Here is a 22,172-nt window from a genome sequence, read left to right on the forward strand (position 1 = left end):
TATAATAATAAAAATCCCAGAAATTCAATACAAGAACAGAATATTAAAAGCTGTAAGAGACAAGAAACAGATCACTTACAAAGGAACACCCATCAGAATTACAGCAGATTTCTCTTCACAAACCATCAAATCACGAAGAGCATGGGGGGAAATAATTCAAGCTTTGAAAGATAATAATCTCCAGCCAAGATTGAGATATCCTGCACAACTGTCCCTGGAAATTGATGGAAAAACGAGGTGCTTCCAGGATAAAGAGGAACTGGGGGAATTTGCAACCACCAATTCAACTCTACAGAAAGTATTGCAGGATATTCTAAAAAAAGAAAAATACAAAGAACCCAGAAATAGTGGCAGGGAGGCCACAACGAATGGAGCAGAGAACAAAATGAAGAAGACAAACTGACAGCTACTGACAGAAAAAGAGCTCAACAGAAATGAGACAGAGAAGATTGGATGATAGGAACAGCTATTTTTGAGAAAATGACATCTTAATAGGTAATGCTGATTCAGTACCATCTTGTTTTGAAGTCTCATCTAGCTTTTGTTCTTCTGTCTCCAATGGTCTAACCAGGTTGTATCTTATTGGATTTTGTTATGTACGTTAGTATAAGCAAAAACCTTTTAAAGACAAGGAGATTATACAGAGACCATTGTTCATTTTCTGTTAGTCAATTCCAAATACTCTATAATGCTGTCATTCTCTTAAATGGTTTTACATTGTTTTGATATACTTAATGCTACAGTATATGAAGTTGTACTCAAGGACTTCAGGGAGGGAGTCAATATGGTAACTATTTTTAAGTCGGAAATATCTGGTGGTGAAACACTATTCTGCTTAAAAGGTTATGTTTTGATCTGCCCTGTTTCGCTGTTATGCCCTCTTTTTCTTTTTCTCAATCTCCACTCCATTATATACTTTTTTATTGTTATCCATTTAATTAAAGGGAAAAATATAGCAGGATATAATATAGTAACCCACTTTGACTTTCTATTTTCTCGATTTGAAGCCCTGTATTACTCTCACCATCTTGTTTTTGACTGAGGTTCCTCTATTCTGTTTTGCTGAATAGTATCAGGTTCGAAAGTTTAGGCATCAGCTGAGAAGATAATGAGATTCATTATAACGCCCATTCTCATTGACTTCTATCTACTTTTGAAGACCTACAATATCTCCAATGTTTTGGTTTTGTCGATTTTATCCTTTACGGTTTTGTTCAATAGTATTACAACTAACGATATAGGCAATTCTATTAGAAATAGCGGGAGGCATTAGGGTAACCATTGTTGATCACCTTGTATTATGTTTTTATATTATCTATTATATCCACCCTTTTGACTTGACCGATTCTGTTCTGTCATGTCACATTTGGTTTTACTCTCTTCCAAAAAAGCAATAAGAACAGTGGGAGCAATGAAACCCAAAATGTGTAATAGTCACTGTACAAAAGAGAGGAAAAGAAAATGCTCTAAACTATATAACTGCATGTATATTTAAATGTATAAGACAGAAAATGATATCACAGAGTTCTAATGGATCATTGAACAGAACTGTTTGCAGTATCATTGCTGGAATGTCCACTCTACAAACTTTAATTCTGTGACTTGAACAATTATTTCTAAGATGGCAATATGTAATCTATTAACTAGTGATTTCCTACTGCGCATTTTTTTTCTTCTGTAAATCTGTATAACTTGTACCCTTCACTGTTTTTTTTTTCTTTTCTTTTCTCCTTAAATAAAAATTAAAAAAAAAAAAAAAAAAAAAAAAAAAAAAAAAAAAAAAAGAATCTCCAGCAAAACCTGTCAAATGATAGAATCTTTTTCCTCCAGACACACACATATACACCTGGAGTTTTAGTGGAACAAAAATCCTTGAGGTGAACAGTTACAAAAGATCCACCTACTTCCTTACAAAGAGGGTGGAGGAAGGAAAAACACAGAAAAGGAGACATATTAATACCTCAGAAATGTCTCGGGCCACACCTTTTGCACAGCTTTGCCTAGGGCTTGTCTCGGCTCCATAAATGTCTCATTACCACCCTCCTCGGAGGATGCTTTCCTTGGTCAGAGGGACCTGATAATATCTAAGCCCTGGGCTGCAGGCAGTTCTCCTGTCCACTGGCTGTGATATGGTAAATGCTCAGACCAGACTGGGCACGTCGGAGCACCCACAGGAGCTGACTAGCTTTCACATGGCTGGAAAGAGGCTGCCGTTGCGTGAGAAGGGGCCTGTTTAGAATAGAACGCCCAGAAGGATTTATGGAGGGCCAGCTGCTGAAATAGAGTAGTCATTAAGCAGCGATGCACAGCCACTTGAAGTGGGAATATTTAGTAATGACATGAGCACAAACTTTGGTCAGGGAGGGCCCTCCTAGGAATGCGATGCTTGCTTTCTATTTGCTTTGTCGAGGAGGAGAGTCCCTTCCCTTTTTTGGAAAATGGTGATAAAAAGATGTGAGTTGAATGCTGGTGAAAGGCAGAGGGAAGCCCTAAAAGCGAAAATCTTTAATGTAGCCCCAGAGGCACAGGTGGGTCCCGCCCGTGCCTGTGTGGTCTTATGGAGGGCTGAGGCTTGGAGGAGAAGCCCACAGGGTAGGTAGGTCCTGGAGACTTACCCAACCCAACTATGCCACTCAAGAGCCAGGGAGAGAATTCTGGCTTTTCCATCTTGCCTGTACTTTGTTTACTTGTAAAGACAAGCTTTTATTTTTACCTTTTAGGATTCATTTAAAATTTTCCAACAATCTTAAAGATGTTTGTTTACCTTGCAGTCTAAGACTTAAATGAATACACTTTCCATAATGCTACTTCAGAGCATTTACAAACTTTTCTCCAAATGTGTTTCTTCTGAATTGACTTTTTTTCTTGTACAAGTAGCTGTGCCATAAATAATTTCCTTAATACATTTCTGAAACTGGAGAACACCATGTGTGGTGGTCACATTGCTTGGGTCTTCTCAGCATGTTTTTCTTTGAGGGAATATCCCTCCTTTATTTTTTTGGTCTGACTCTTCTGTGAGTTCTGGACTTTGTCCTCCAAAGAGATGAGTGGATAACTCAAGATGAATGCTGTGATTGGTCAGGGATTGACACATGGCCCAGGCTTAGCCAGTCACAGGACCACTTTCTCTGGACACAGTGTTTGGTCTGGAGAATATACACCCTGATTGGTCGGGGCTAGACACATGACCCAGGCTTGGCCAATTGTAGGATTACTTCCTCTGGATACGTTGATTGGCCCAGAATGAGCACCTGATCCAAGCAAGGGCAAAAAGAGTGTCTTTGGGAAATGGATACCCTTGAAGAGAGGTGTGTTTTCTACTGCAGTTGTTACGCTGGGCCATCTTACCTGGCCATGGAGGTAGCTTGTCTAGAGCAGGAGAGATTCGAGCCACAGCAAGTGTGAAGCAAAATGGACACAGGAAAGGCAGAGAAAACAAGACATCATTTATGCCTCCCGACAGGACTGAACTTAGAATTGGTAACACTACTTGCTTGTTTGTTGGATGAGCTGAGAAATTTCCTTTTCACATTTAAACTTTTTTGAGTTGAGTTTCTGTTACTTAGAACCCAAAGAGTCCTGACACATTGATTGGCAAACATATTTTTTCTAAATGGAAGGGCACTTTGTATATCTACATGAGAGTTTAAATTCCTGTTTCCCAAGTCTCTCTCCCTTGCTCATAATGGTCCAGTCCTTGGTTGTTATATTTGTGTCTAATTCATTTGTATATCTCACATGTCCTATAACACAGATAGACCGGGCTGCCTGTTCTTATCTCTGCCTTATGATGTCTCACCCCAGCTCTTTCTTTCAGTGCGTGCAGCTGAAGAACAGCTCAAAGGAGATACCCTGCTGCTGATGGTAAAATGGCCATTATAAGAATGGAAACAGAGTCTTCGGCAACCCACTCAGGACCCCTTGTGTCTCTCTTTCAGACAGAAGAAGCTTTCTTTCTCTCAGTAAATATATTCTGCTCTAAAAAAAAGAATGGAAATCTATGACATAGATTTTGTGTCCTGCTGATGGCAGGGAAGTCTCAGATTAGTGCAATAGAAGGAATCTTAATCACTGGCAAGGGGATGTGTACCGTGTAGTAGTGTAAGTTGTGATTTCAGGACGCAAAATAATGGTCCCACCCCAGAGTAATCATTGACCAGCTAGTGTAAAGTTGGACTTCTCTCTATTTCTCACCAACCTTACCTGTCTGATGGTGCTGATGGCATCCAACCATTAGGCTGGGATGAGCATTCCACCTATATTATTATTACTAATTGGACCCCAGAGCCCAGAAATACTCTGCCTTTGCCCAGAATCTCACAAAATGTCTTGTGAAATCCTACTTCACCACTTTCCTAGCTAAGTTACTTTGGTAAATCACTGAACATCACTATGCTCAGTTTTCCAACTTGAGAAAAGAAGGTAACAACACCTTCCTTACAAGATTACTAAGGACTGGATGAACTGGTGCTTGTAAAATATCAGCTAATAGAAAGTACTCAAGGCACACAACCTATTGAGGTGAACATCACAATAGCTCTCTCCCAGGAGATTAATATTGACCCATTCCAGCTATGTTTGCAAGTTGCAAATTTCTCCCAAATGTGAGGTGTGGCAGGGGCAGTCACTCTAATGTAGCACCAGAAATTATGCCTCTGGCAATTTACCAACACTTATATTTGCATGCACGCACTTACATGTATGTACACACATATACATACACAGGACCTTGTGCTGGGGGCTCTGCCTTTCATGGGCAAGAGGTAATTTCTGTCACACCCGGTTCTAATATTTTCTATTTGCTCCTTATTTTAATTCAAATTGAATATCCCAACTACTTGTCCAAGGCTATTTCCTTGTACAGTATTACACATGCCCGCCTCTGCATTTTCCAGATCAGGAAATGTATTCCCTTGATACTTCATTGTCCCTTTAAAAGGTTCCTCTTTTGAACCTTTATAGAAAAATAAATTAATATAACTTAGTTTACTGTAACTGGCTTAAATTATCAAATTTTAGCTTTAACTAAACTGAAGTTTTGATGCAATATTTACTTGACAATTGAATTTGTATAGATCTAAATATACTAGCCTTGTGCTGAGATGCTTTGGCATTCTATGACTATCTCTAACATCTCTATCATCTCTGTCTCTATCTCTATCTCTTTCTCTCTTGTCTGTCCCCGCCCCCTTCCCCCGGGTATCAGAGCCTCATGCATGTCAGGCAGCTACGTCTCAGCTACACTTTCAGCTTTTGGTATATTTGCTGTCTTCTCCAGAAAAAAATACTAATACTGTGGGAACAAAAGATTGTCAAACTTTTATTTAAAAGGCAACCAATAGGCTTTGGTAGATTTAAAGCTTAAAATAAATAAATAAGTAGGCCATACTTAAGCATGTCTGTGAGCCAGTGTTCTGAAGAAGAAAGAGAATGAAGAACAGGGAGAAGTGGAGGCATTTCTGAACCATCTCGGTGGAGAGCACAGGAAATCACCGTCTAAACATAGACCCAGGAGAGGATAGAGCGGGAACTCAAGCGGAGAAGAAGGCATTCTCCTCGAAGGACGCTATTGCTGGCTCCGGCTCCCCTGGGAACAGAGAAGGCATTTGCACATCTGCCCTCAAGCTTGATGGGCAGGCGGGCTGGGGAGTAAATGAAAGTTCCATTCATATGGCTCTTTTCATCCCAGACTCAAGAAAGACTGCTCAGTGCCCAGGTCAATGAGCCGTGGTGTAACCGCAGACAGGCGCCACCTCGGAGACGAAACACAAACCCTGGTTCTTGCCAGAATATTGCACCAAGTGATGGGCAGCCACCACACATGTCTCCAAGGCCCCAGATGCTGTACGCTGATGTTTCTTTATCTCTGTCCAACGGCTTGGCCCTGCAGTGTTCAAGCTTGCGTTTTGTCCTTTCCACCCTGCGTGTGCCTGTCCCTATATTTTCCATTCCCAGCTGAACTGGGAGGCAGGATGGAGCAGCATAATCAGTAAGGTATTTAGAACCAAAAGGGCCAGGCATGAGCTCAGCAGAGTCCCTTAACAGTCAAAGAGAACTGGGAGCCAGTGTGATAGCGCGCACCTTGGATCCCAGGACTCTGAGAGCCTTCGGCAGGAGGATGGCAAGTTTGAGTCTGATCTTTTCAGCTCAGTGCTAAGGCCTGGGGGAAGGCCCAGTGTAAAGAAGGAAAAGGAGCAGATGGGAAAGAAGGGGAAGGGTGGAGGAGGAGGAAGAATACTTTGGTATATGCATTTGAACATTTCAACGTTAACCTTCCTTCCTGGCTTTTGTTTCCGCATTGATAAAACAGTACCAGACTTACAGGTTTGTTGGGAGAGCAAACCCAATGCAGACGGTGGTACATGGTAAGTTCTTAATGCAGAAGTTGCTCTCTTATCCTCACGGATACATCCTAAGGTCTCCTCCTACCCCGCCTGATCCCCCCCTACCCCGGCAGCGGATGCTGGAAGCTGCAGATAGTGTGGAACGCAGTGTCTTTTCCAGCTTATCTAGAAATGCTTTGTGTTAAGCATGAACCATGACCTGTAGTCCTAACTTTTTCACTTTGAGATGTGACAACCAAAGCAGCATGAATTTCTTTGTCCTCCTTCATAATTTCATGGCTAAAAGATCCATTCTTACGGTAAATCTTAGCAACATCCATACCAAAATTTTGTAATATGTCAATCAACTGTCAACTTGCCTGGATATAAAGACTTCTGGAGAGGTACTTGGATGGTCCTCATTGGTGGGTTCGTGGTTGAATGGCCATAGAAGGTGGGGTCTCGTTGGAGGAAGTGGGTCACGGCCTTAGGCCCACAGCCCCTTCTCTTTTTCTTTCTAAGGCCCTCGACTTCCTGCGGCCAGGAAGTGAGTAGCTCTCTCCCACCACGTCCTCCTGCTATGATGTCTCTACCTTGGAGCAAGATGACCATGGACCGAAACCTCTGAACCTAGAGGCCTTGGTGAAGGTACAGGTGTTAGGCATTTTGTTCCAGCAACAGGAAAATTGGCAACCTTATGAAGACAAGACCTTTTACTTTTCACCAAAACAGAAGCACTTTATGGCTTCCCCTTGCCACACCCAAATTGCCAGCACTGCTACTGTTATGCTTTGGGGACAGTACTGTGTCAAATAGACCCCTGTGATCGCCAAGACAGCTCAGTGATGAAGAGGAGATAGAGTATACAACACAGGTTACCTAGGGCAACAGGATGATGCGAGCATATCCAGACAGGAAGGTCCAACATTGAGATTGCGTCGCACTCTCAGAATGGCATGCAGTTTAAAATGATGAGGTGTTTGACTCTGGAATTTCTGATTTAATATTTAATATGAGTAACTGAAGCCATGGGAAGTAAAATTGCAACGAAGCAGGGAACCGTGGTACCTATTAGCTTCTATTATTTGTATTTTATTAGCCTCACTGGGGTAAATGTGTAGCCTTCCAAGTTTTCAAATGTCTTACTTTGAAGAACAACAGTCGCTCAGTTCCTAGTTTCCTGTGAAATGTTAAAAAATGAACCTCATTAAAAAATAACTCCCACATATTGCAATCCCGTATCAACAGTAGGATATGAAACCTTCTTTAAATTTGAGTACAGTAGGGGCTAAGTAATTAAAAATGTAGAAATAAAACACATCTAAGCTCAGTTCTCCTCCTCAGCAACCAGAAAATGAGGGAGGAAGTGAGAGCATCGTGAGAGGTTAGAGTGAGGGTTAACTCTTCAGATCTTGGGTTCTACTCTAGGTCAAATGAGTGGGGGTCCACTCCCCTGAGTCTCCCAAGAGGGATTTTGATGCCTTTGAATTCCTTCTTGCTCACTGGAATGCGGTCACTGATGGACAGACAGGTCTTGGAGCCTTGCTCAATTTCCTCCCAGAAACTTTTGCTTCCTAGAAGCTGACTGCACACTCTTCTTTTTTTTTTGATCTTTTTCCTTTTTATTGGTACCCGGGATCGAACTCACAACTGCCTGCTTGCAAGGCAGGCGCTTATGCCGCTGAGCTAAATCCCCAGCCCCTGACTGCACACTCTTAAGCAAAAGACAAAACTGCGCTCACTGTAAATCACAGATTAAAAGCATTATGGCAAAGATGCTAGTCAGTATTTTCATTGTTATTCAAAGTTCAGACTTCTTCAGTCCAAGCAGATAAGGACTGTGTGATCACACATCGCAGACTGCCCAGAATAATTTCATTAATGCCTTTCATCCTAGCATCCTACCTTTGTTGGTATCCATCTAAGATTTCTTGCTTTTCATGTAATTATTACTAGTTATAGTTGACTTGAAATAGCTGGTATGGATTTCGTGGATCACCAGTTAGTGTTTCCAAGGTCTCTACTAGGCGCTTGCAAGACTCCTGCACAATGAGCAGTTTGCACGTTAGCCTAATAGGAAAAGGGAAAGAGGAATGAAACTTTTTCTCCCCAATCCTTTACAGGCTCGGCATAACGCACTCTTCCCTTTCAAAGGCAGCAGGTGAACAGAGCAGTGTGTGCGCACACACGCCACTTGGGGACAGCTGATTCCTTCCAGTCTCAGACAGGTGCATGAGTGTCATCAATCCCTCGGCCGATGTTAGGGTACTATGATCTGTGTGGAGTCGCAGCTTCACTGAGCAGAGTTATGTAGGGAATCAGAGATTAGGTGCGAGCAGAATCTGTGCAGAAACTAGAAGCTGGGAACCTGCTAGAGAACACTGAAGGAGTAGTCTGAAAGTTTCCGGTCGTTTTGCTACTTGTTAAATGGTAAAAATCCTCAGCTATTAATTGGTAATGCTTTTTATTTTATAATAAACTTTAGCAGCAGCAATGACCCCCTGAACAATGTAAGAGCATCCTTAATGAAAAAAGGACTGCAATCTCATGCTTTCCAAAAATTCAGTGAGGAATATCAGGCTTGCACAAGATGGCCATCAACATTTATGTTATGAGGGGGTCCGTAGTATTTTTACTGACCACACAAAAAGCAAAAGCATCAATCTACTAAAAAAGCACTAACATCTATTATATTTACTGCAGGCAATTGTGAATGGAGTTTTATGGATCAATACGCAAAGCATGATTTTTCATTTAAATCACATTTCTGCCTTCTAAATTAATTTTTCTCATTTTCAATTCTGCATTTTTTATGCACATAGTAAAGGGTAGCTGTTAGTATGTCAACTCCACTGGTAGCAGAAGAATTTTGCAAATGTTCAAGTGATATTTGCTTTGTATCAGTGACATCAGATGCTTCAAACAAAAAACCAATTAATTCTCCTCTTACTATTCACCAACTCATGGACTCAAAATCAGTTTTTTAAGGTTCATTTTGTGAACACAAAACATCTGAAATTATATGGATGCTTTTGTAAATCTGAATAAGAAGCTCAATACTGAAGATACAATTGTTTATACAGTGATAACAGAATTACAAATTTTAATTGAATAGAGTATTATAATTAAAACACTGCTATTTCTACATTGAGGACTCACATTTTGAGGGGCAGAAATGTGTTTAGAATTAGTGATGCTCAGGTGATTTATAATTATACCTAAGCAAACTGAAACATTTTGCTTCCAAAATAGTACGTTTATTATCTATTTATTATCTTTCTATCTGCTTATTGGTTTCTATCTGCTTACTGCAAAACGACCGGAAACTTTCAACTAAATGGCCTCAAATTTCAATCCTTTTGCTTCAGGCTCCAGAGTAGCTAAATTTCCTTTCTTCTTTCTTTCTATTTTTTTCTGTCTCTTTTCATTTTTTTTTTTTTTGTAGTTACTCATGAACACAATTTAAACATGTTAGAAACTTTGATGAACTATTTTAAAAATCAACAAAATATCCTGTGAAGAAATTAGAAAATGAGTCATCTAAATGTTGGATACAATTTAGTTACATTTGTTTTCAACAAATGATTCAGTTTAATCAAATGAAAGTGTTCAATCAAATATTCAAGCAATGGAATAATAAAAATAAATAAACTTGAAACTTTCTAGTGAATTGTAATTATTTAAAAAGTGTGATATGGAAAGACATTATACTTGTTCCCCCTACAAGGAAAGCACCATGTAGTACCACTTCACATCAAGATCAGTCAGTCAATAAATAACAACATGGGCTAGGATACAGAGAAAGTGTAACCCTTGTTCGTTGCTGATGATATGTAAAATGGTCAAGTTCCTGTGGAAAGCAGTTTCTCATAAAGTTAAACAGAGTCCTACCGTCTATGTTAGCCATTTCCTTTCTAAGTAATATCCAGAAAAATTGAAAATGACTCTTCCAACATTTCTACAGGTATGTTTACAGAGCGCCATTCACCATAGTGAAAAGGTGTAAATAAATCCAGCCTCCACCCATGGATTATCAGACAAGCAAAGTGTGGCATATCTATATCATGGAGTAACAGTCAACCATAAAAAGGAAGAAATCACAGACATTAAATGAAAGAATTCAGAAACAACATCACATAATGTATGTTTTCATTTATCTCCAGAATTAACAAGCCTGTAAAAATAAAACATAATTAAATGGCTGCTAAGGGCTGGGGCTGGGAATGGGGAATGACCATTAACGGGTACAAGATTTCCTTTGGAGGTGATGAAAATGTTTTGGAAGTAGATAGACTTGGTTGTGCAACAGTGGATGTAATAAATGCCACTAAACTGTGCAACTTTAAATGGCTTTAACTAAAAGCCCAAAGGAACTTCGAACATATTATACCAAATGATACACAAACTTTAATTTTTAAATTATAAAATTGTGGTTTAGAATATCTTGATTTATGGAAGGAGTATTTCAAGGAGCTCCTTTTAAAATTAAACGTTTAGTATTTTGTTCAGTAATAGAAATTGATAGAATTTTGGCACGGCTGAAAAGATAAGAAGTATGAAATATAAATGACCTTTATTTTAAGAATGTGGGGAGAGACCCCTCGATCCTCTGGGGTCTGGCATTCTCTCCGCCAGACATGTGGAGTGGGGGCATACATGTAGCTTAGGTTTGGGGTGGTGCCTAAGGGGCATTAGTGACGCACAGGTAGTCCAGGTAGTCCATTGGTGTTCGATGTGCCACAGGTAAACTCCTAGGGGCAGGAAAAAGCTGACCTCAAGATAGAGCCCCCTGTCTCCTTCTGGCTACAGTGTCCGGCCTAGGGCAAGATCCTTTCAGAAATAAAAGCCTAAAATTTTACAGTATTTCAAATAGGCAAATCATTTAAAAGAACAATAAATAGGAGTAATTTATTCAAAGAATTTTGTAAAAATGTTAGTCAAGGAAAGATTTTATGAATCCATGTAAAACATCAATACCTGTACATATGCTTTGGCTAAAATATTTGCATAGTTCAAATACTGAAAAATAATAGATTACTTCATTTAACAGAATTTTCTCTGAGAGTTACTGAGTAACTTTATACCTGTAAAAAGAGTATTTTATCATTAAAATCATTATGATCTATAGAGAAAATTCAACTGGTAATATCAATTTAAAATTTACTATTTAAAATAGGTGCATAATAAAATGCATCCTTGAGGATAGTTGCTGCCAATTTTATGAAAAAAATTTAGATTTTTTAAAAACTAAACTAGAACAAGGAAAACTAAGAAGCTGATAAGAGTATGTGACTGTGGGAGACACCTGGAGGGGCTCCCCTTGAATGTAAAACAATTCCTGTAGCTTTAGCATTGCAAATAAGGCTGGCCAGGTACCGGGTGTGTAATCTCTAAGGCCATCAGACAGTCTCCTGTCTCCTAGTTTAGTGCTCTCTGTAAAAGATATAGGCACAGTGGGATGGTAGAGTCATCAGCTCTAGGAATGTCAACTGGGTATGAGTCTAAGGAAAGAGGCTATGACTCCCCAGGGCACAAAAATTTACATATCAGAAACTGAAGCAACAGCTGCCTAAAACAATTCAGTTGCTACCTTAATTGAATTATGCAAATTGATCCTTCTGCATATCCTTATCTCTGCATTTTGCAGAGATGCTATTCTCCCACCTCTGCAGGCCACTTCAAGTTACTCACATAATTCCCGCCATCCTCACTGTCACTCATCCCCGAGCCACCCCCCTTCTTCACAAGATAATAAATTCTGGAAGAGGCCTAGGATCAGGGCCTTTGTCTGCATGTCCTCACAGGGATTGGATTTAGGTCCCCTGGGCTGCCCTTAACTTGGAACATGTCTTGGTGTTTTTACTCTTGCCGTGTTGCTTTGGAGGAGGTAGTTTGGAATTAACTTGCTGGGATTCCAATAACATCTCAATGGGATTACAAATATAACTTTTTGGATTGTGAGGAAAACTAGAAAAACGATTACAATACTTGGATGACTGTACACAATATTTGAGTTTACAGTATGTGACTATACACCAAGATCAGTAATTGTGCTTATGTTTTTTTAAATTCCATATTATCAACAGCAAGGATTATTTTTATGTTTTCCTTTAATGAACATAGGCACAATTTTATTTTTAAAGAAATGCATTTCAAGAATAAATTTTGAATAAGACTATTTTGCAATATAGTAAAGCAAATCACTGTGTAATAAACATTTTTTAAAAATCATTTTGTGTATAGTTAGTTCCCACTTTCACTCTGAAAAATATTGAATTTCCATGATCAACTGCATTGTCCCACCCCGGAAGTCCGGGCAGACAGGAACTGGAGGCAGGGGCCCTTCATTCCTCTGCTGTTTACTGACTAAAGGAGATGGAGGAGGAGACATAAAGGTATTAGAAAGTCCTCACCTGACTGGGTCAAGATGATTTGAAGCTGCCTGTGTCATAGGTGCTTTCATGAGACTCTGAAGATTTCCTTCATTAAGAACCTGCAGTGAAGATTCCAGTAAGTAACAACGCACATATTTTGGCCAGCCAATCCCCACAGACCCACGTGTATTGCCTGTAAGTCTTGCTGTTCTAGTCTGCCTTCCTCCTGTTAGACTTATAGCAGGATTTAACCTTAGCCTGGAATGTCGTACCAGAAAACAAGGACAGGCAAAGACCAATGCAATGACATCAGAAAAACGTAAGAGAAACTTGAATAAGTGCCTACTGTACAAATGTATGACAATTTATGTATCAGAAAATGGCCATGATTGATTATAATGTTGAGTAAATATTCATCAGAGAATAAATAGGAAACAGTGAAAAGGCAGGAAAAAATAGAGGTTCTTCTTTATAGAAAAATATCTGATGATAAATGTTCAGGTACATAATTTAAAAAATGACCATTTTGTCCCTTTAGTGTAACCACAGATTCAAGTAAGGGTCTCCAGTGGCTGGTGAAAATAATTAGATAGAAAATTGTCAGGGAACTGGATATTAATACCACTATTTAAAAATGTATCACCCTTTTAAAAAGATATCTTAGTAGTGAGAGTTCTGGAGGTAACCAGCTTAACAAATGATCAAGTTTAATATCACTGACAGTAGAAAAACTAGTATTATATGACTGTGATATGGTGCTATTTGAAGAAAACAGAAACACTTAGACCTGCCCCAACAGAGGAGAGGAAACTCCTAATTTAAATACAATCAAGCCTCTACGCTTAACTTTTAGATCACAGAAAGTGCAGAAGAGAAAAGAAAAAAGCCAGTTCTGAATGAAGAAAGACCAGTCAAGACCTGAACTTGGAGTATTCTATAGGAAAACTAGACCAAATACTTGAAAATCAACAATTCCACCAGAACCCGTAGTTCCATCTCTGAATACTGTTTCCTACTAAAGGGACACAGGAATCCCAAGAATTGGCCAGTTAAACATGTGGGGCTGGCAAGGCATGTGAAGAGTCTGTACTTTGTGTAGGAGAGGAAGGATGGTATCAGAGTCCATTAGTCAGATTAAAATCGCAAGAATGTTCAGCACGATGTGTGGACCATGGAGAGGACAACCAGAGGCCAGTCCCTTCCTGTGAGCCGGTGCCATGCATGGGCCACAGGGAGGAGGAGAACAAGAAGCCAGACCCTTCCTATGAGTCAGCGCAATGCACAAGCTGTGGGGAGGACAGCTAGACAGCAGCCCCTCCTGGCGTGCAGGCTGGGAGACAAGAAGAGCCAAGATACCCTCCACCCCAGTGAGCTACCATCCAGAGAAACAGGCGGAGATCATAGACGTAAAATATAACTTAATGCTTACAGTGGTTAGGGTTTTGTTGACTTTGCAGGCCTAAAGCCTGTAATCTGGTCATCTATTTAGAGCATAACGATACAGTATAGCATCTATGGGGATCTCCTTCTGGAGGTGGTAGCCATTGTTTATCCCCTACTGTCTTGTTTTAAAATTCGGTATCATTTTCATTGTTTGGTTTGGCTTTATTCTGTTTTGTCTAGTTTGACTGTATTATATCTGATGGCATGGGCAGTTATGTCAAAGATGACAAGGTATATTATAGTAGCTATTTTTGATTTGCTATAATCTTGTTTTGAAATCCTGTATTGCATTCATTGTTTTGTTTTTACTGGTTCTATTCTGTTCTGCTTTGTTTGATTTTCCTATATCTGATGACAAAAAGAAGACAAAAAGAGGCATTACGGTAGTCATTGTTGATTGCCTATTATCTTGTTTTGAAACTCTGTATCACTTACATTGTTTTGTTTTGATTGGCTTTATTGTTTTATTTTGGTTGGTTTTATTCTCTTTAAAATGAAAAATAAAATTTTACAAAACCTCAAGAACCAGCCTGGATATGGTGGGGGACAATCTGAACAAGAATAAAGCTATAGTAAATAGACACATGCCTAGTAAGCTAAAAAATCAGTGCATACGTAATATTTTTTAAATCATTGATTACCACTAGATTTTGTTAGACACCAATTTATGACCATTAAACTTGATTAGAAAAGGCAAAGAATCATGCATTTATGCTGTCTTTCTCTTATAAAATGTATTCTAAAGCTACTAAATGGTGTGCTGATAACTTTTACAGACATGTTTCAGCTGATAAGTGCAGAAGAAATGATAATGTCAGCATTTTGCATTCTCAAGTGAAATAACATTTCTCAGCTATGAATCAATGGTCGCTAGGAGCATTTGTCAATGAAGGCTTGGGATGATAGTACTTCATAAGTTTTAGTATCAAAAAGTAAGTCATATACAGTGGTTATAACATTCAATCCACAGTGCGTCTTCTATAGTGTTCCCTAAATTTTGAATCCAAATCTTATTAATCCTTTAAAACTACCACCAGTTTACAGGAAAAGTGGAAAGGAACAGGATAAGATAGCACAGAAACAATCAGCAACATTCAGGATAGTGGAAACTCTGTAAACAGATTTGTGTTGGTTACTTTCCTCTTATTGCTGGGACAAAATATACCACCCTCAAAACTAGGGAAGGAAAAGTTTATTTAGCTTACAGGTTTTGTAAGCTGTACAAACACAGTCGGCTCCAACGCAGGGTGGCAAGGCTAAGGAGCAACAGTCCATGGTGGCTGGGGCAGAGACCAAAAGTGACCAGAGCAAAAGGGCGAAAAGAAGGGAAGCACACTTCCTCCCCTCCCATATATTGTATTCTGGCTCCGCCCCTCGAAGGTGCAGGACTCACACCACCAATCCCAGCTCTAGACAAGGAACCAATCACAAACACTAGATTCAGCTGCCTTTGAAAGGTCTGCTTCCCCTCATGACAGCATGAGGCTCTGGGGGGACGTTTAAACACAAACCATGCCAAGACCCCAGCTTGTTTAACATGTATGCTGCAATTAAAGACCACAGGACAAAGAGGAGTTTATAGATTAAAAGAGTCTCAGAAGAATTATGCACCTAATACAATGTGTAGAGTCTGAATCCTGATTCAGACAAACCCTTTGAGGGGGAAAAATGAGAGATAATCTGCAAAACTGAGTATTAACTAAAAGTAAGAGAACCAAAAAGTAGGGAAGAAGAGAGGGGAGAAAGGAATGGTGGGGAGGAATGTAAGAGCACTTTCTCCAAGCAAATTCTTCTACGTAGACCCAAGTGGATCAGGATGTAGTTGAAAAAACCCTACGGGTGAAGCATGGTGGCCCATGCTTATAATCTCAGCACTGGGGGAGGCGGAGGAAAGAGGATTTTACATTCAAACACGCCCTGGGCAACTTAGTAAGACCTGTCTCCAAATTAAAAACTTACAAAAAGGCTGGGACATAGATCAGGCAAAGCCACCGAGTTAAATCCCCAGTATTGAAAGAAAACCAAAAGCCACCCAGAGGGGTCTCTTTGAAGGCTGTGGCCAAGGGGGCTCACGGACACAGCATCCACCACACAGAAGATTCTGCCTGTCTGTTCCCACCTCTAGGCAACGAGAGTCATCCCAGGGCCAAACTGTAGCATGATGTCTCAGTGCCACTTTCCTCAGGGTAGACACACCCCAAAACTACAGAAGCGTTCTTAAGGAACTGTCACTTGCAGGAGCCCCTTGCAATTCTGAGAAGGACAACTTTAATATGTGTTCCTCTGACCACATATTTTTGTGAAATTTATAAACATTAAACCACCATTGGTTAAGATTCTTTTTCCACTCCAACTTTCCCTGCCTGTCATTTCCCGTGCTGGCCCTGGAATAGTGACCATGATGCTGATTAGGGGATTGCATTAAGTTCGGCTTCAATGGGATGTGTTTGCATATGAATGCGATTGGTTCCCAGATCCCCATGGCATACCAGAATTTGCACATGACCTATGCATGTGCTCCAATGTATTTTAAGTCCTCTCTAGATTTCTTCTAGTACCTAATGCAATATAAATGCTATGTAAATGATTGTTACATTGTACTGGCTAGGGAATGGTGATAAGGAAAAGTCTATACATGTTCTGTACAGATACAAATGCTTTTCAAATATTTCCATTCCAAGGTTGTTCTGTGTAGAACAACCTGTGAATAGGGAAAAGTGACCATACTTGGTTTTTAGTACTTTTCATGCATACTGAAGCTACTGCTAGGTGTCTGGTAGAGGATGGCCCCCAAGGATACTCCACCCTCAACTCTGCTACTTTCTTAATACACAGAGGCCAAATATGTTATAAACTTGGCCTACAATATCTAGTATGAGAGGTTCCTGGGCAGTGGAGAAGAAGCCAGAATGCACAGAACTAGAAACCAGTCCAGAAAAGCCTACCATATCTCACTAATAAACTATAAAACAAAACTTGATGGAGAGGCCCCAAATCTGACCACAGTTCTAATTATGTACAATACATTGCCAGCAGTGAGCTGCAAAGCTGCAAAAGTCATTTCACAACTGTCATTAATAAAAAACAAATGTCATCCACCAATGCTGGAATAATGACACGGCTCTCTCTTTCCAGTTTAGAAAATCCATTTCAAAATTGTTTCTGTATTAAAGATGTGATTAAAGAGAGTGCAGACAAAAGAGGTCATAGAAATCTATCAAGAAGTTAATGAAAATGTTACAGGTTTGGGAGAGAGGAGATTTTATGTTGTAGTGTTTTCAGCTTTACAAATTTTATAATTTGTTGTTATTTCTTTTGTCATTCTAAATACATACTCTCTTTTAAGCCTAATTTGATATTTGTAAATTTTTTACTTTAAAAGAGGATCCTCCTTGTATAACCTCAGGTCTTACAAAAGCTGGATCTCTGCAGGAATGTCTACCTGAATCTCAAGATTATTGGCATTGTCCTATAATGCCATAAAGGGATTTCAGCTTTTTTTTTTTTTTTTTTTTCTTTTTCGTTTTTATTGGTACCGGGGATCGAACTCACGGCTGCCTGCTTGCAAGGCAGGCACTTATGCCACTGAGCTAAACCTCTAGCCCCGGCATTCCAGCTTTTATGTGGCAGCTCAGTCGCTCTCACCGTGGTTTAGTTTAAACATTGGTCATAGTAATTGTCTATTTCTGTTCAGTACCTGCGATTGAACCCAGCCATGAGTTACATCTCAGCTCTCTGTTTAATATTTTATTTTGAGACAGAGTCTCACCAAGTGGCTAAATTGTTCAGGTTGGGCTCCAACTTGCAGTCCTCTTGTCTCGGCCTCCCAGAGTGCTGGGATGTCAGACATTTGCCACTATGTCCAGCTGAAAATTTTTGTGAGGGTAGTTTCCTTTGTCACTCAGGCTAGCCCATAACTCCTGAGCTCAAGTGATCTCTGCTTAGCTCCTGAGCAGCTGGGATTACAGCCTTGCCTGGCTACCATGGTGAAACCTGTTTGACATCTACCTCCCCAGAACTCAGATTATACCCATGTGCACAGGGACCAATGTTGGCATTGTTCTCAGTTGCATTCTCAGTGTCCAGCACAGTAAGGACTCAGTAAGTGCTAAAAAATGGATGAATACACGAATGTGCCTTCCCCCTTCTCACCAGAAGTAAACTTTGCTCTCTCAGTTCAAATCTGTAGTTGTTTCTGTGTCAGTTTCTGTGTCTCAACAGGTAGCTGCCCTGTTCTGTCACGTTTTCCAGGTATTAACTGTTTCTATGTATTTACTTTTTAAAATACAGTTCATCATAAACCTTTATTTCATAAAACCATTACACAGTCAGAAAGTTTGCCAACTTGTTACTTAAGAAAAAATAAGGTTTTTTTCATCTCCTCAAAACAATATATTTTCTCCTTTTATACTTCTATGAACTAATGCTCCTGAAATACTATCCTCTTCACGCACAGGAATTGTTTCAGAGACCTGACAGCAGATGTGGCAAATCTGTTCTGTAAAGTGTTGACTTCCCTGTGGAACCATTCATTAAAATGAGCAGTTTGGAAGACGGTGGGATAGCTAGGTTTCAAATCACTTTCAAAACCATAACATTTGTTGCAAATATTATCATCATCACTGTCACCATCATCCTTGTGTTTTACCAAGCATGAATATTTGAATATTATTAAATACACAACTTACTCCAGTTTAAGGTGTAATATTGGAAAAAAACATAATTCTCTATATATTTATTACTTCTATTACATTTTAAGAAAATCATATTTTTGTTTAAATGAAATGTTTTCCTCTCTAAAACAAGAATATGGTAATTTATATGTAGTAGAGCTTAGATTTTGAAAATTTATAACAGAATATTCTCAGGAATAATTTTCCAGGAAAAAACAATCCTTTTGTTTTTAACTACTGGGTAATTCTTTAGTAACTTATGTAAAAGCAAAGCTGGAGTCGTTCTAATAGTAGTTCCCCTTTTTATGTTATTATCTTGCAACCTGGAGGTTAGAATCATTTTCTCAATGAAAAAAACCATAATTCACTGAAAATTAATAATTAAATGTAGATGTTGTTTTTTTCTCTGCAAATAGTGAAAGTGGTACAATGTACATATGAATGGAAGATAATAGGGAAATCCTTCATTATCCTTTTAATCTAATCAATTAAGAATCCTTTTAATCTAATCAATTAAGAAATTTAGAAATTATAAATTTAGAAAATAAACATAAATATAGTAACTCCATTTGACCCAGGATGCTTCAGTTCAACTCTGATTACTCATACAACCCACCCAGGATGGATAGACACGTAATTATACCTGTTTTCCAGCTCCTTTTCTGAAAATCATCACAGAAATACAAATATTTACAATTGTGTTTGTACCTGAAATGTGCCAGCAGTACCTGTACCAATGGTCTCCCTAGTTCCCAGCGACCTGTGTCACAAGTGACCTGTGTCATGCATCTATCACGGATGGACCAGGGAAGTGTCAGAGGGTTCACAACTGTAAAGCTAAAAGAAAAAAAAAAAAAAAAAAAAAAAGAAGGAAAAACAGGATCATGCAAAAGTTTTTAAAAATCATAAAATAAAAAATAGTAGCCTTCTGAGAACATTTATGTAGAGGTTTGTCTGGTCTCTTTTCCACATGTATATGATAATTTGTTTTTTAGGGTGTCATCAGTATGCTTTGTAACTCGTTTTTCTCATCTAGTACATCATGAATAGTATTTATGTCATGAAGTATATTCTAATCATGACTTTTAAAACATATTCCTGATAACGATTTAATGACTTACTTAACTCGTATTTAGTGACATTTGTAAATAGCTTTGAGCCCATTTTCTTTGTATACTGAGTATGCACCCTGAAAATAGAATTTCTGGCATTTGTCTTCATGTTTGATAAATAGTTTTAAAATGCTTTCTAGTGGACTTCAATAATTTAAATCTCAGATGTCCTTGTGAACCTTTGACACAAACATAAAAAGAACAACACACTTAAATGCCCGTTACTTTAACTTGCCCACTTAATAACAAGATTTCTCTTGGGGAGAGTGAAGGAGAATCACCTCTCCATATCTACTAGGGCAAAGCTGTATTTTGCTTATTCATTTGTATAACTAAGCCTAATTTTTACAAATGACACATTCTCAGAAGAACAGAATATGTTGGATGGTGATGGTCAGATTATGTTGCACTACATAAATGCTGTATTTGGGTAAAACACTGAACAAACATACCCACAATGGTGACAATGATCTGTAGCTAAACTGCTATGCTCCTATGAACCCACTCCAGAGCATTTTGGTAGGGGTGCCCAAGAAGTGGGACCAACAATTGCCTCCTTCAGGACCAACTCTTTCTGAGGACTTACCATCTTGCAAGGCTACAATCTAGCGTGTTGCACTATTTCTCCAGAAAACATTTCTCTGTGGCCAGATTTCTTAGTTACTTTTCTTTCACTGCTGAAATAAAATACCCAACACCCAGAGTTAAAAGGGCAAAGGTTTGTTTAGCTCACAGTTTGTAGAGGTTTCAGTGCAACACTGGCTGATTCCAAGGCAGGGTGGCACATGCCAGAGGGGCAACAGTTCGTGGCAGTGGAAGACAGCAAAAGCAATAAGCAGAGAGGGAGAGAGAGATGAGCCTCTTTTGATCCCTTACGTTGCATGCAAGGTACCCACATAGGGTAGGTGTAGCACTCACACTCTTAATACCCCAGCATTGGTATCAACCACAAACTCGAGATGCCCTCCCCCATGACTGCATGAGGCTTTGAGGGGACTCTAGACACAAACCATAACACTGAATCTCAAGGAGGGCTAAAACTGTTCTTGACTGCATAAGCTGCCATACAATACATGTTGTCAGGCAGACCTCACCAGCTCCCAGGTACTAGATGGCTCTGTCAAGCCTCCTTTCCAGGCAGCCTCATTGTCCTTACTGTGAAATGAGCACAACAGCAACACCTCACTCTTGGATTTTCAGTGAGTAATAAAGAAGCTCAGAGGGCTAAAGCACTTTGTAGAACACACAACACACACTAAAGTGTCATCTACATTCCAACGGCAGGAAAGTGGTTCACTTTTTCTTACCAGTTTACAAAAAAGAAAAAGACAAAACACAACCAAATCTCTCATATTTTAAAAACATCAACCAGAACTTCCACGCTGACTTTAGTAGCTGGTTGGTTGCTGCCAACTCAAATGTAGGTTTAAATACAAATAATAGCATGCTCCTTTCTTAGGTAAGACACTCATCACTGAAGGTATTCTTATTTTCATTGTTTTTCTACAGGCTTGGCAGATGACAAAGAACAAGAAGACAGTGAGGAGCACGCAGCATGTTTGAGCACACTGAGGGTGGCAGAGACCCTAACCCACTCACCTACGAACAGCTTCCGCCTGGTGTCATCCTAGAGCGGGGTGGTGCCCTTCAGCCCAGGCACAGAGACACACTCAGGTCTCCCCTGTGAAGCCACGAATATTCAGATTTCTTTCTGAGCTTCTAGTCCTGTCTGACATTGATATCTATCCAACGTGGCAGAGGCGAAGCCACATGGGAGACATAACGGAGCTCACACCCTTAGCCAAAGGGCTGGCTGCAGCCAGACAGCTGGCCAGGATGCTGCTGTCAGTGCAGGGTGTGCGTGTCAGTGAGTGTGCCAGGAATCCGCCTGTTCTGGGCTCTGCCTTCCCGGCGAGAGGATCTTCACTTGCTCCCTGCATCAGGGGCTCCATCGATTTAGGTGGAGTGGTGGTTCCCTATCCCTACACAATTGACAACACTAATAAAAATAGATAACATATTTTTAAAACCTACAGCAGATTGTCATGGCAATAAATAATTGTATCATGTTGCTGTCATAGCAACAAAGTCTGTGTAACAGAGACAAATCAAGCCTATATGAAATTTTTCTAAATTTAGGTGTTTGAGAAGAGTTAAAACAGTATGTAATCATGGGGAAGTGAATCAAAAAACCCTTAACCTTCATTGGGAAACATACTTTGGTCATTTTTTAAAATACTGAATCAT

General features: G+C 39.5%; 1 long non-coding RNA gene across 1 annotated transcript; it reads right to left on the reverse strand.

The window, feature by feature from the left end:
• Window positions 1-5,307: 5,307 nt before the first annotated feature.
• On the reverse strand, window positions 5,308-21,941 carry LOC106028835 (uncharacterized). Its single transcript, XR_002792661.2, has 5 exons — window positions 21,525-21,941; window positions 19,522-19,650; window positions 12,737-12,816; window positions 8,229-8,393; window positions 5,308-7,503 (listed from the first exon to the last, which is right to left on the reverse strand). It is a non-coding gene; the product is annotated as an uncharacterized LOC106028835 (long non-coding RNA).
• Window positions 21,942-22,172: the final 231 nt, after the last annotated feature.

The sequence above is a fragment of the Cavia porcellus genome, unplaced genomic scaffold (genome assembly GCF_034190915.1).
Source record: "Cavia porcellus strain 051 isolate PalLab524CR breed Dunkin Hartley unplaced genomic scaffold, mCavPor4.1 scaffold_6, whole genome shotgun sequence".
NCBI classification, from domain to species: Eukaryota; Metazoa; Chordata; class Mammalia; order Rodentia; family Caviidae; genus Cavia; species Cavia porcellus.